Source organism: Phacochoerus africanus, chromosome 1 (assembly GCF_016906955.1).
Source record: "Phacochoerus africanus isolate WHEZ1 chromosome 1, ROS_Pafr_v1, whole genome shotgun sequence".
Taxonomy (NCBI): Eukaryota; Metazoa; Chordata; class Mammalia; order Artiodactyla; family Suidae; genus Phacochoerus; species Phacochoerus africanus.
In genome coordinates, this window is record NC_062544.1 from 206,186,640 (window position 1) to 206,199,781 (window position 13,142).

At 43.6% G+C, this 13,142-nt stretch overlaps 1 protein-coding gene across 4 annotated transcripts in view; it reads left to right on the plus strand.

Annotated features, from left to right (window-relative positions):
• Nucleotides 1-13,142, plus strand: part of LPP (LIM domain containing preferred translocation partner in lipoma) — a 680,491-nt gene that overhangs the window by 48,035 nt on the left and 619,314 nt on the right. Inside the window, exon 1 of one of the 4 annotated variants that reach the window (XM_047788620.1) lies at nt 10,828-11,173. The exons of the other annotated variants lie outside the window; for them this stretch is intronic. The gene's annotated coding sequence lies outside the window, so the exon portion shown is untranslated. Of the gene's footprint in view, nt 1-10,827; nt 11,174-13,142 lie in introns of those variants that run through there. 4 annotated transcript variants of the gene reach the window in all.

Genomic DNA, 13,142 nt, shown 5'->3' on the forward strand with positions numbered 1-13,142 from the left:
AAATCTGGAAAACAAAAAGGTCAAGCCGAAGAATTCTCAGACGAGTCAGTAATTATGCTAAAACCATGCTTCATTTTACAGGAATTAGAGTTTCTGTTGATCATAAACTAGTTTCTGACACCTGCTACTTATGTCCCTGAGGTCTGTTTGGCTCATTACAACAAAGTAAGATATTTTTCTCCCCTTAATAGAGGCAAGGGAATAGGTCTTAGGTGTGGACAGACATAGGTCTTACTCGAACAGATCAGAAATAGATGAATGGATGATCAGTTAATGGATCTATATTTTTCCCCCCTCTTTCATGTATCAGGCTTAAGTGCTAGAAAGGCATTCCACATAATTTAAATGGAAAGGGATTAATTCAGAGAAAGAGATGCTAACAAAATTGTTGGAAAGGCTGGAGCAGTGGGAACCAGGAGGCTACACCTATAGCAATTGTGCTTAAGAATATATTTCATAGCTACAATCCAGGGATAAGGAAGGTGGGGTTAGGAATCCCCTGCCAAGGACTCTGACACTTTTCTCAGTATCCTCAAAGTTGGTGGCGGGCTTTGGATTGCCAAATGGAGCAGTGTTTTCACTCTTGATTCCAAGGTATTGTTTGCCAGTAGAAGTAGGACTTAAACTTTGCTTCCAACTTCTAAGAGTCCCACAGATACATCTTATTGCTGGAATCTAATTTATTACTTTCAAGAAAGTGTGGGGAATGTAGTTTCTAGCAGTCTGCCTCTGCAGTTCAGGAAGTCACTTTGGCAGGTGGAAATAACCTGAGCTAATGGAGAGACTATGCTTGTCACTAACACAGCCATGAAAATGCCCAGGGTTATTATCCACAAATACTTAATATGTGCCATTAATTATAATACTGTAATATAACTGGTATAATAGTCTTCTTAATATTTGTTTATTTAGATAAAATATATCCTATCAATATACTTAATATCCCAAAAACCAGACCACTTACCTAGTCTCAGTTTCTGAAATGAGTTCTCCTTAGTTTTGACAGCAATAGTTGATTTGTAATTTTCCAGCTCAGTTAAATCTCCTCCTGAGAATCATGCCCTGGACAGTTGTCTTGTTTACATAATTTGCTCATGAATGTTTATTAAACACTTACTATAAGCCTGTGCTCTGTGCTAGATTTGGCACTGTGGGCAGAGATAAGTCACGGATTCTCCCCTCGGGAGCCCTCCCTGGAAAGGGAATATATCAAGTCCATAGTGAGAATAGTACTGGTAAGGTCACGGTCAATGTCCTAGATAGCAGGCTGAGCAAATTCAGAGAAGAGAGGCTATTCCAGCTGACTGAGAAGCGAGGAAGCTTTCATGCAGCGTGACAGTGGTCAGGTGATTGGCTCTTGGGGACAGTAACATCACTTTAAAGGGCTTTTGCAAATGTGGTGGAGCATTTTTTGTCTCAGAGCTGGAGGCCAGACAATTGTTCTGTAGTTATCAGATGCTGGATATCCTGTAACACGTGAGACATTGTAGAAATAATGGCTTTTCTTCAAAGAATGATCTCATTCCAGTTGAGAACTACCAGTAGGCCTTGAAGGATGTATAGGATATTTATATTTGATCTTGGTGCGGGGAAGGGTATTAGGTTGAGCAAAAGCACCACAAGCTAAGAGTTCATTCTGAGTAAAGAAAAGAATGTGTGCTGAGTGGCAGTGGGAGAGAGTTTATGGTGGAAGTAGAAGATTGAGTCTGAGTTATTGAGAAACTGAAGATATTAGATAAAGCATTTGGGCCATTGGGAAGCCACTGACGATATTGCTGCAGGGTTCTTGAGAACCTTATCGTCTTATTGCTGTGCATTAAAGAGACATCAGTGATGCATTTTGATTGAATGAATGCTTCAGACAAGTTGTTTATAGGAGTTGGATCAGTTGCTTCTTGGGTTTTGCCATCTCTAGGATGCTATGGTCCTGGGAGAGTGTGGCAGTGAGCATTTGGACTTGAGAACACACAGAGAGGGCACGATGGCCTGCTATCCAGTTACTGTTTGGAGGTGGAACCAGACAAGAGTGTTGTGGTCAGGCACAGTTGCAGTTGCCTATGCTAAAAAGAGAAGCTGATGTCCTCAGAATCTTGAAGGAAAGAGAGATTTTTCCTTTGCCTTCCCTTTTGGAGCCTGTAGGCCATGAGGCAGGTAAGATGCAAACTGTGCAGTCCACATTAATGCTCATGCATCTTGAGCTTATTAAAAATTGTCAATCAAACCAGTAACTTGCTGACAAGGTTCATGCACTGTGACCATGACGGCAGTTGTTCTTGGGGAGTGGTTTGCCGGTCTGTCTGCGTGGTGATGCTGCCACATGGCATTCCTTGTGCTGTCCTGTAGGTCCTGGTGGCTTTTTTTTTTTTTTCTTGTTAACTTTTATTTTATTTTTTTTAGTTTGTATAATGATTTTTATTTTTTTCCATTATAGCTAGTTTACAGTGTTCTGTCAATTTTCTACTGTACAGCATGGTGACCCAGTTACACATACATGTATATATTCTTTTTTCTCACGTTATCAGGCTCCATCATAAGTGACTAGACATAGTTCCCATTGCTACACAGCAGGGTCTCATTGCTGGTCCATTCCAAAGGCAATAGTCTGCATCTATCAACCCCAGGGTCCCCATCCATCCCCCTCCCCCTCGGCAACCACAAGTCTATTCTCCAAGTCCATGATTTTCTTTTTGGTGGAAAGGTTCATTTGTGCCGTATATTAGATTCCAGATATAAGTGATATCATATGGTATTTGTCTTTCTCTTTCTGACTCACTTCACTCAGTACGAGAGTCCCTAGTTCCATCCATGTTGCTTCAAATGGCATGATTTTGTTCTTTTTTATGGCCGTGTAGTATTCCATTGTGTATATATACCACATCTTCCTAATCCAGTTATCTGTTGATGGATGTTTGGGTTGTTTCCATGTCTTGGCTATTGTGAATAGTGCTTCAATGAACATGCAGATGCATGTGTCTTTTTAAAGGAAAGTTTTGTCTGGATATATGCCCAAGAGTGGGATTGCTGGTTCATGTGGTAGTTCTATGTATAGATTTCTAAGGTACCTCCATACTGATCTCCATAGTGGTTGTATCAGCTTACATTCCCGCCAACAGTGCAGGAGGGTTCCCTTTTCTCCACACCCCCTCCAGCATTTGTTATTTGTGGACTTATCAATGATGGGCTGGTGGCTTTTTGACACTTGGGTCAGTCCCTCTTCCTTCTTTTGGGATAGGTGTGGGAATTTGGGAGGGAAAACTCAAGATGGAACTGACATATACATAAGACATTACCTTGTTGGTTCCTCTATAAGGTTTTATTTCTGAAATCTTTCGGGGGAAAGAGAAAGGGGTGTGACCTCAAAGCCCTCATTTTATGGCTCAGAGAAGAAAAATGATGTGCCCAGGGCTGTGAAGTGAGGTGACTGGGAGGCCGGTACCTTTTTTTTTTTTTTTGTCTTTTTGCTATTTCTTGGGCCGCTCCCGCGGCATATGGAGGTTCCCAGGCTAGGGGTCCAATCGGAGCTATAGCCACCGGCCTACGCCAGAGCCACAGCAACGCAGGATCCGAGCCGCGTCTGCAACCTACACCACAGCTCACGGCAACGCCGGATCGTTAACCCACTGAGCAAGGGCAGGGACTGAACCCGCAACCTCATGGTTCCTAGTCGGATTCGTTAACCACTGCGCCACGACGGGAACTCCGGCCGGTACCTTTTATAGCAGGGTTTCAATTGTATTCTGCTGCTGGAGGAGAATGTAGTGTTTACCACCCCTGGACCCAAAGCGCTGTGCTTGGCTACCAGCTCAGCTACTGACCATATTCTGGACTCGCAGATTTCTCATTTGTAAAATGGGTTTCATGGTCATATCTTACCTTAAACATTTAAAAAGGTATGGCAGATGAAAAGCTTAGTTGACTACAAAGAAATAAAGAAATATTTCTTCTTACCATGGTGTCGATGTTTATGGACCAGTAATTGGCGGGAACATCTTTAGAGAAAGGATGGGGCAATGAGGTTGCTGCTGACTACACACTGATCATAGAACATTCCCAAGGGTTCCTCGTCCTTACAGCAAATAAAGAGATCTTTGGAGGTACAGGCCAGGGGGAAAGTGTGGCCAAATCTTGGAGTTGGGAGGAATTGGGCGTGTACTATAGCCTGGTGCCCCCAGTGGGAGTGTTGTGGGAGATGTGGCTGGAAATATGGGTTGGGGCTCATCCTGAATGCTGGCCTGAGGAAGTTGGACATTACCTTTTTTGCAGGGCAGAACACTGGTGAGGAGTCCACTGGGAAAGCCATGATGAAATTGAGGGTTAACTTGGCAGCCCCTTCAGGATGTTCAGTGGAGCCGGGCAAAACTCTGGTGAGAGACAGGGAATCCTGTAGCTGGAGCAGGGGCCTCTAGACCATTGGGAATTCGTGCAGGTATAGAGTTGTGAAGCTGTCAAGGTTTTTCTCACCCATTAACTCCCTGGTTCTATACAACATTATTTGGAGGTAGAAGGCAGGATTGCTCTTATCCTTACTTACAGGTAAGGAAATTGCGCCTCCGTGAACAGGTGGCATTTTCAGGCTACTGAGCTGGTTGGTGTGGAAGCCAGGTACTGGGGTGCCGAGTCTGACACTTCTGTGCTAGTGACTGGATCAGTTGTTTTCTCAAACTCACTTTCTCGAACCTGGACTGTCTTGGTTGACATACTTGGAGGCCTAAGATGGCTATGAGTTTCAAAATTCCAGAGACAAAATGCAATATTTTCAAAGACAAGCTGTAGGGAATTTGGAACACAAAATGTGTTCCTCCCTTAGCTCTTTATTGCCATCATCTTGTTTTTTTTTAAGTTGAAATGTCCATGAGAGCAAGGAAGGAAAGAAATGAATCCCTGTCACTTACTGAGCTACTTCTTTGCCCTGGATACAGTACTACCTGCTTTTCCATCTGTGGACTTAGATACATTTATAGATGGGGTGATCTTAACACAGTATTTATCGTTACATTCTGCTAGGCAACTTATGCATTAAATTAGTTAATTCCTATAAAAAACTTATTAGGTGGATAATAATATTATTTCCTATTTTACAGATGAGAAAACTGAGGCTTAGCAAAATTTAAATAACTTACTTCTGAGAACACAGCTCCTAAATAGATTATCATCCAAGTTTTCTAATTTGAGACCTCTTTCTTCCCTGCTAGACTGTATATTGTCTGTCTCACTGGTAAAAATGCAGAGCTGCTTATCAAGGAGGTATATCTCAGAACTTGGTGGTTACTAGAATCTGACCTGGAAGGTACTATAAAGAGCTCAGAGGATGCTGGTCTCCCCTGAGCCTGGGAGACTCTGAGAGGGACTTTGGTGTTGGGGTGTATTTAGGGGAGGTGACGAGTGCTTGGAAGAGTAGGAGAGAAGGAGGCTCTGGAGCCCAGTTTTAGCACCTTTGCTTTTATCTTTGTTACAAGCCTAGCATCTGCAAGCATTTTGCCTGAAGGAAAGCTCTACTGCTGAGAAGAAAACCACTGTGCTAGCTCAGTCTGTCCTTGTACTAAGGCTGAAAGGCAAAGTGTTTACAGTTGTGAGGGTCCTGGAACTTTGCCCCTTTCTTAAGGAAGTATGTGTTCTGTCTGTCTCCCTCTGAAGGGACTTGGGAGCATCCATCTGCAGGTTCAGGGTCATGCAGCCCCTGAGTAGCTGTGGAACCTTTGCACATGACCCTTGACCAGTATCTTTTGACTTGGCTCTGTATCCCTCTTGGATCTTGGGAACCTTGCTGAGATTAGTTCCATTTTTGTGAAGAAGACAGTGGAAATTACAATCAGTGTTGTGTTACTTCCCTGGCCCAACCTTCAAAGGCGTTGTTTAGCTGAATAATGTGTAATTATTGATTGTCCACTGTATGTAGGGTGCTGAGAACAAAGGCAAGGTTCCTGACTCTGAGGGCTTCCTGGAGAGACAGAACCAAATAAGGAATTTTGTCAACTATTTTTGGAGATGATTGTGTTTGTTATATAGTATTTTTGTGTGTGATAGTTATGTGAAGATGATTTTATCTCATAGAAGTGGGACAAGGGAAGTCTGGGTAATAGCAAAGAAGAAGGTTAGAAAATGGAGAGTATGGTGTAGAATTGCAAGGGGTTAAGTATGCACTGAGAGTTAGTTAATCCTAGCCTCTCCCATTTCTGTCTCTGAGACTGGCACAGCTTACTTTTTCTTTAAGCCTTCATTTCTTCACCTGCATTATGGGATCCAGACTGTCCAGCTCACTGAGTTGTTGATAGGATTAAATGGGACATTGCATGCAGCATATTTTGTACAATGCTCAGCGCAGACGAAACACTCAAAAACTTGAGTTGTTATTATTTAACAGTGAGGAGCCAAAGAAACTATTTTTTAAATCTGATCAATGGTGTGATCAGAGATTGCTTCTGAAAAAACAAACAAACAAAACCCACTCTGCTTTTAGAAGTAGTATCTAGTCACTTTAGCCTGCAACAATTATTTGCTTTCAGTTTACCTTTCTGAGTCATGTTTGTCTCCAGCCATCTGCACCCTTCTCCCACTAGTGCCTGCGCATCCTCTAAGCTTTATTTTCACTGGACTTAGCTCCTTATGGCCTGAACTCAAATCTTTCCTCTTGCCTGCAATGTACTTTACTCCTTCATTTCCCCTTTCCTCTGTCCTACCCTCTTTTAATAGCTAGCACCAAACTTCATTCCTCCTATTGAGGGGGGATAATCCTGAAGTCTCTTGTCCTGTATTATGGTTAGTCTTTCTCTTCCACACTTGTGAGGTCTGTGGTACTGTCTGCATCTCAGAGTCCTTTGCTGTAGCATACCTGAGGATATAGGCACACACTCCTGGTAGTTACTCACATATTTATGTAACAAATTAACCAAGTGTCTTTCTCTGAGCACAAGGAGGAAACAGATGATAAAATGCAGCCAAAAAACAATCATCTGGAGTTCCCGTTGTGGCTCAGCAGAAACAAATCTGACTAGTATCCATGAGGACACAGGTTCAATCCCTGGCCTCATTCAGTGGGTTGTTGCCATGAGCTGTGGTGTAGGTCTGAGATGTGGCTTGGATCTGGTGTTGCTGTGGCTGTCATGTAGGCCTGAGGCTACAGGTCCGATTTGATCCCTAGCCTGGGAACCTCCATGTGCCATAGGTATGGCCCTAAAAATAGACAAAAAAAAAAAAAAAAAAAAAAGAAAGAAAAAGAAAAGAAAAACAATCATCACCTGAGTTGTGTGCTGCTCAGTCTTGGGAATGGATTTCTGGGGTTGAAGCAAATCTTGATGACTAGTGTTGTGGGAGAGGCATGAAGGAAACCAGAGCTGCACCTGCGCTTTCAGAGCTTCTCGGGTGCCCTCTGGCTCCTGGTGACCTGTAGCAGGACCTCCGGTATGTAAATGGGCTTCTCTGCTGCCTGGGCTGCCCAAATGACAGGCTGATCCTCTGTGAGCTGGGCTAGAGGTTTAATGGGGTTGGAGATTTCTTTTGGAATCTGCAACTTGAAATATCCTGTACCCTTGATTAATTCATGCTCGGGAGCTTCCTTAGTGCTTTCTGGTAAATAGCTCTGTACTGTACGTTTATTTCCCCACGGGCTTGTTGCAGAGACTGGAGCCTGTGTTTCTAACAACTACTCCAAGGAAAACATCGCAGGTCACGTTTCCGGAACTGAGCCTCTCAGAGGGTCTTCCCAAGCACCCATCTCTATTACTTGCTTTTGGCTTGGCATTTGCTTGTAGCTAAAAAGGGAGAGTTTATCTTGAGTGGTCCTGTAGACATCTGTGACTTGGCAGTTGAAAATCTGACAGTTGCTGCTGAGTTTCAAGTGCAAGAGTGAGTCGCATATGGACAGAACCCTGTAGAACTGGAATCATTTCCCCTCAATTCCCAGAGCCTTAATGTTTCTTTGTCTTGAGCATGACCTCACTGCTTTTTGTTTTTGCAATGGAATGCATAGTCACTGACAGGTAATCAAAATAATCCCCTACATTTTTGCAACGCCTTTTTGTTTTCCAGAAGGCTTTCACTTACATTATCTCATTTGATCCTCATAACTTCTCTGAGAGGTAGGCAGAGGGGCTATTTTAATCTCTAATTTTCAGCTGTAGAAACTGAGGTTTAGGAAAGTTAAACAGTTGGCCTGAGATCATGTATTTTGTATGCAGTGGAACTGGAATCTTAAATACTTTTCCTCTTAAACCAGTGTCCTTTTAACTACTTACTGTCAGTGTGACCTTGAGAATATACTTAACCTCCTTGAGCCTCAGTTTTCCTGTCACTACAGTGGGTATAATCTTCCAGGGATAGTTGTCAGTAGAGATTAAATGAGATTGTCTGGGAAAGCATTTGTTTACTCAACAGTAAAGCATACTACTAATGTGAGGCATCATTCCTACACAGCCTTGAATCTAAATAGTGCCACACCTGAACTGTGGCAGAAAAGAACATTTTCCCCTCATTTTGTAAGGACACTGAGGTCCAGAATGGTGCGGGCAGTTGTTAGAGATCACGACAAATTGGCCCTGCTGCCATGCCTGTTATTCTGAGAGCACTTGTGTTGGCAAGGTCCTCTTTTCCTACAGAGCTCTCTCTTCATGTTCCTTGGAACAGTCTTGTATCCTGGAGACAGTTTTAGGTCTGGCGGGATCAGAGAGAGCCAGTGGGGAGCTGAGAATGTGGATCTGCATTCCTGAGCTTCCTCCACAAAAGGTGGGAATATGGTGTGGTTGAGGGAATGGAGGTGGATAAGGAATTGATCTTGAAGGTCTCTCCTCTCCTCTCTCAGTGACTGGGATTGAATAGGGTACCTCTTGTGAACCCACAAGGCTGGCGATACATAAGCAGAATGGGTTGTTTAGCATTAACATTTACTGTAAAAACCCAAAAAGGATGGCTGTCAAGTTGGCAGCAAATGCAGTAAAAGTTAGCAGTGTCATGTGGTCAGGATGCAGCCAGGGGATCTTGGATAGCTTCTTTCTGCATCCATATTCACCTGCAAAAGTTCAAAACCCATCTGACAGACATAGGTTGTTTGTTTGGACAAGGAGCCGGAGATTGAAGGCCTAGGAGCCATATTTATTTCCATATAAGGAAGAACTTTCTGTTGGAAAGATGGAATTTACAGCTGCAGGAGATAATGGTCTCTACTTCACTGGAGACCTCAGGGATGCTGCGGGGGGATTCATAAATAGGAAGGACATTGGCCTTGTGGTCTGTGGCCTTGTGGTCTCCTGAGATCCCAGAGCCAGCAATTTTCAGTGGTCAAAGAGGAAGAAGGGCATACATGCATTGAGGAATGAAAGATCCCTTTGAGGATATGGAAACTTACCTCATGCTGCTTTTCATACCTATCCCTGTAGCTCTCTCCTTGGTCCTTGCTTTTCAGAGTTCTCAGGCTATCCCTGGGCAAGTATTTTCCATGGAATCTCTCTTTCCTCTGCTAAAATGAGACTGTTGGAATATTGGAAGGGACTCAGAGGTCCTGAAAAGATGACAGTCTTTCTACAGAACCACTGAGTTGGTCTAGTTTCAGTTATAAATGAGGACCACCTCCTTACCCTCTTCAAGCCTACGCCAGGGACCTCCTGGGAGTACCGCATTGGCAGGAATTCTATGCTGAGTTCTAGTTCTGGCACAAGGTGGAAGGTTTTCTGATCCTGTTTCCTTATCTCATTGAATAGTTACTTATATTTATGTTCATTTATTAAACATGCAATCAATATGAAATGTTTGCCATTTTTTTAAGGTACTTGTGGCATGCTTGCAAAAATAGAAAACAAATGATCAGAATAAATGTCAGGACTATATCGATAGGCTGGGGAGAAGCAGCTTTTAGAGCACATAGCTGGACAATTTTGGGATACTACTCATTTTGTAGATGAGATAAGATAAGCTACAAGAGAAGAACCAATTTATCCAAAGTGGTAAGGAGTGACTGATCTATGTGTAGGGCTTGGGTCCCCTCACTCCCCAATCAGTGATGTTTATTGCTGAAGATTGCCAGGGGATGAGAACAAGTAGCCTCCTGGTGAAGGACCAGAGTCCAGGAGTGGGTGATGATTCTGAAAAATGCCTCATCTGACGTAGAAAGCCTCTACAGCCAACAATAGAACAAGATTCTTCTAGGACATAGAACTACCGGGAAGCCAAGATACAGATTCCTTCTCTGAGCACACCCCTACTTCCCCACTCCACCATTTCCCCCCAGCATCTCATCTTTCCTTTCTCCTTCTCTAGAGTCATTTTAGACTAGCTTCATCACTGATTGACTTCACTGGTTCGATTTAATCATCAAATAATTTTTAGGACATTGAGATCAGAACTAACATTACAAACTTATGGAATTCATCTTACAAATTGGACGTTTCACCCTTCTGTCCCACTCCTCCTTTCCCATGTTCTCCTGGAAGTCTGCTTTTATTCCTGGTCTTCCTGCCTGCTGTCTGCTCTATGAAGAACTCACACGAAACTGAGTTCCAAGAGGACTCTGCCTGAGAGAGTCAGGAATCCGAGTTTGAGGGTTGTTTTAGGATTCATCTGCTCCCAAAAAACTGTGGGCTGGATTTTTGGTGACCTCTTCAGATGCATCCCCTCAAACACCTCCTCAGATTAATAAATTGACTTCATAAATGTAGCTGCATTCTAGATGGCCCCATTCTTAAGGGGAACTTAAAGCCTTAGTTGAAGGCCAGTCACTTCCATGTTTGGGCGAGGGAGCCTATTAGCTGTAACAGGAGAGCCTATGGAACAGTTGAGACTCTACTTCTTTTGGGGTTAATCATTTACTCCGAGTAAGGAATTCTGTCTTTAGTGGGGCATGTTCTTCAAGTGCCAGAGGAGAGAAGGGTGATTTTTCTGACATCCTCCAGCCTGCTTCTCCATATATGGAAATGTTTACCCACCACACTGATCTATTGGAAGGGAAGGAGGTGACTCAGGGTTTAGGAGAAGCAGGATTTGAATTCTTGTTTCCAGAAACAAAGTCGCCCCCTCCCCCCGCCCCTCCCCCTCCATTCCTTTGCCCCTTGTTCTGGGAGCTGAGGCGAGAATGTTTCAGTGCGGTTCCCCTCAGGCCTGGGGACCACCTCCTTGCAGTGGGACTCAGGGTGTGTGAGAGAGAGTGAGGGCCAACGGAGGGCCAGCTGCCTGTGGGGCCTTTCAGCGCGTGAGTACATCATTATTGCCAGGTTGAACCGCATTTGTGCCTGCAGATCCAGGGCTCAGTGTCCTGAGGGCTGGCTTGCTTGTCTGGTGATGGGATATGTGGCTGGGAGCTCGGACTGCTTTCATTTAGGGTGTGGGCAGCTGTTTTCCCAGGGGAATATTTCTCACAGTGGGATCTAGTGACGGGCTTTGTCTGAGGAAAAATTCTATTATATATATATATATATATATATATAAATTATTTTCTTCTACCTGAGGCCTAGTTTAAGTTGGGGAGGAAGATAATTTGGTAGTGTTGTCTGTCTGATTGCTAGTCTAAAGTAACATGCCAGAAGGGATGTTTGTGGCACTTCGGGAGGGATAGTTTTATCTTTAAAAGCAGAGTTATGCTTAAGAGTTAAGAGTATGCAAAATGTTGCTCTATAGCATTTGTACGGCATACCATCTGCAATAAATACCCGGTGTGCAGGGGATTGTGTAGAGTTGATGGACTGTCACAATTGGAAGGACTCCAATTAGAGATGATTCAGTTGATCTGTCTCATTTTACAGCATGACGGGACAGGGAAGGCCCAGCAGCACAGCTCACCTGCCTCATAGGTGCAGGCTAATTAGGTGGGTTAGAACCCAGATCTTTTCACTCTCCGTCATTCTTTCTAACACAGCAGTGAAGATGACTTTTAGGCAAAGGCAGAGAAGATGCCCATTTTGCAGATGAGGAAATTGAGACTCAGGATGCCAGAGTTGTCCACATTTACTCATCTAATTGGGGAGATATTGAGAACTAGAACTAAGTTCTTCCAGGTCAAACCTCTTTCTGTCATGTTCTGTTGACTCAGAGGTCTGAATTTGTTGTTTTTTAAAATTTTACCCTTTTACCCTTCTTTGGATTATACTTACCTTTTTCAGTTTTGCTCATGTGAATATTGTTTGAATGTGAGCTGCTACCTTCTGATCTGCTTTGCTGCCTATATCTTTTTCTTTCCTGAAAGGGGATGATAGTTTGTCCAAGGGGAGGAACTGAATAGTGGAGGCCCTTATTTCAGTTTCATCCCTCGCGGAGAAATTATGCACAGGCCTTGAAAGAATCTGAGCAGGGCTTTCTATCTAAGCTTCTACCACTATTATTGAAGCTGCAAGAATTCAATAGTATAATTCCCATTCACAGATGAGACTTGATTCTGACTAGATTTTAAACACACACACACACACACACACACCCAACACCTTTAGCCGTCTTTGATGTGACAGCAGCTTTTGACAGAGATCAAGAGGGCACCACCCTGTTACAGTCCAGTCCCACAGATGTTACATGGCCTTGATGAGTATCACTTTGTAGTCAGATCAGTTTTTGTTTAGCTTGGGGACGGGTCCCCTTTCTCCACTTCAGGGAAGGTATTGGAGAGGTGTTTTGGGGAAGCACTTGATTCCCAGTAGCGTTAGGTGGCAGATCATAACAGAGAGGAGGAAGTGCTCTGAGACCTGAGTTTGTGTGATTGGTGAGGCAGCTCTCTAAGCTGCTCTGAAGCATCAAGGAGGCAGGGACTTGCCCAGGACTCCCAGGAACCTGCACATACCCTGCCCCCTCCTTGCCGATGGTGCCTGGGCCGTGGCTGTAGGCTCTGTTCTCTGAGTGGGAGGAGGCTACCTTGAAGCATGAAGGCTTGAAGCTACCTGCCACCGTGGTGCTGATGACAGGGGCACTAGGAGGTTAGGGCTGGTCATATGGATATAAACGCTATTACTACTAATAGGGAGAACTAATTTGCCTTGACTGCTCTGAGTGCCACGTGCCGGGCTAAGCCCTTGACTTACATTGATTTACCACCACAGCTACCTGTGAATAGGTACTTCTTAAGGGGGGTATTTATTTATTATTATTATTTTTAAATTTTATTGAAGTATGTTGGTTTACAATCCTAATTTCTGCTGTACGGCAAAGTGATTCAGTTGGTACTATTTTTTAAAATT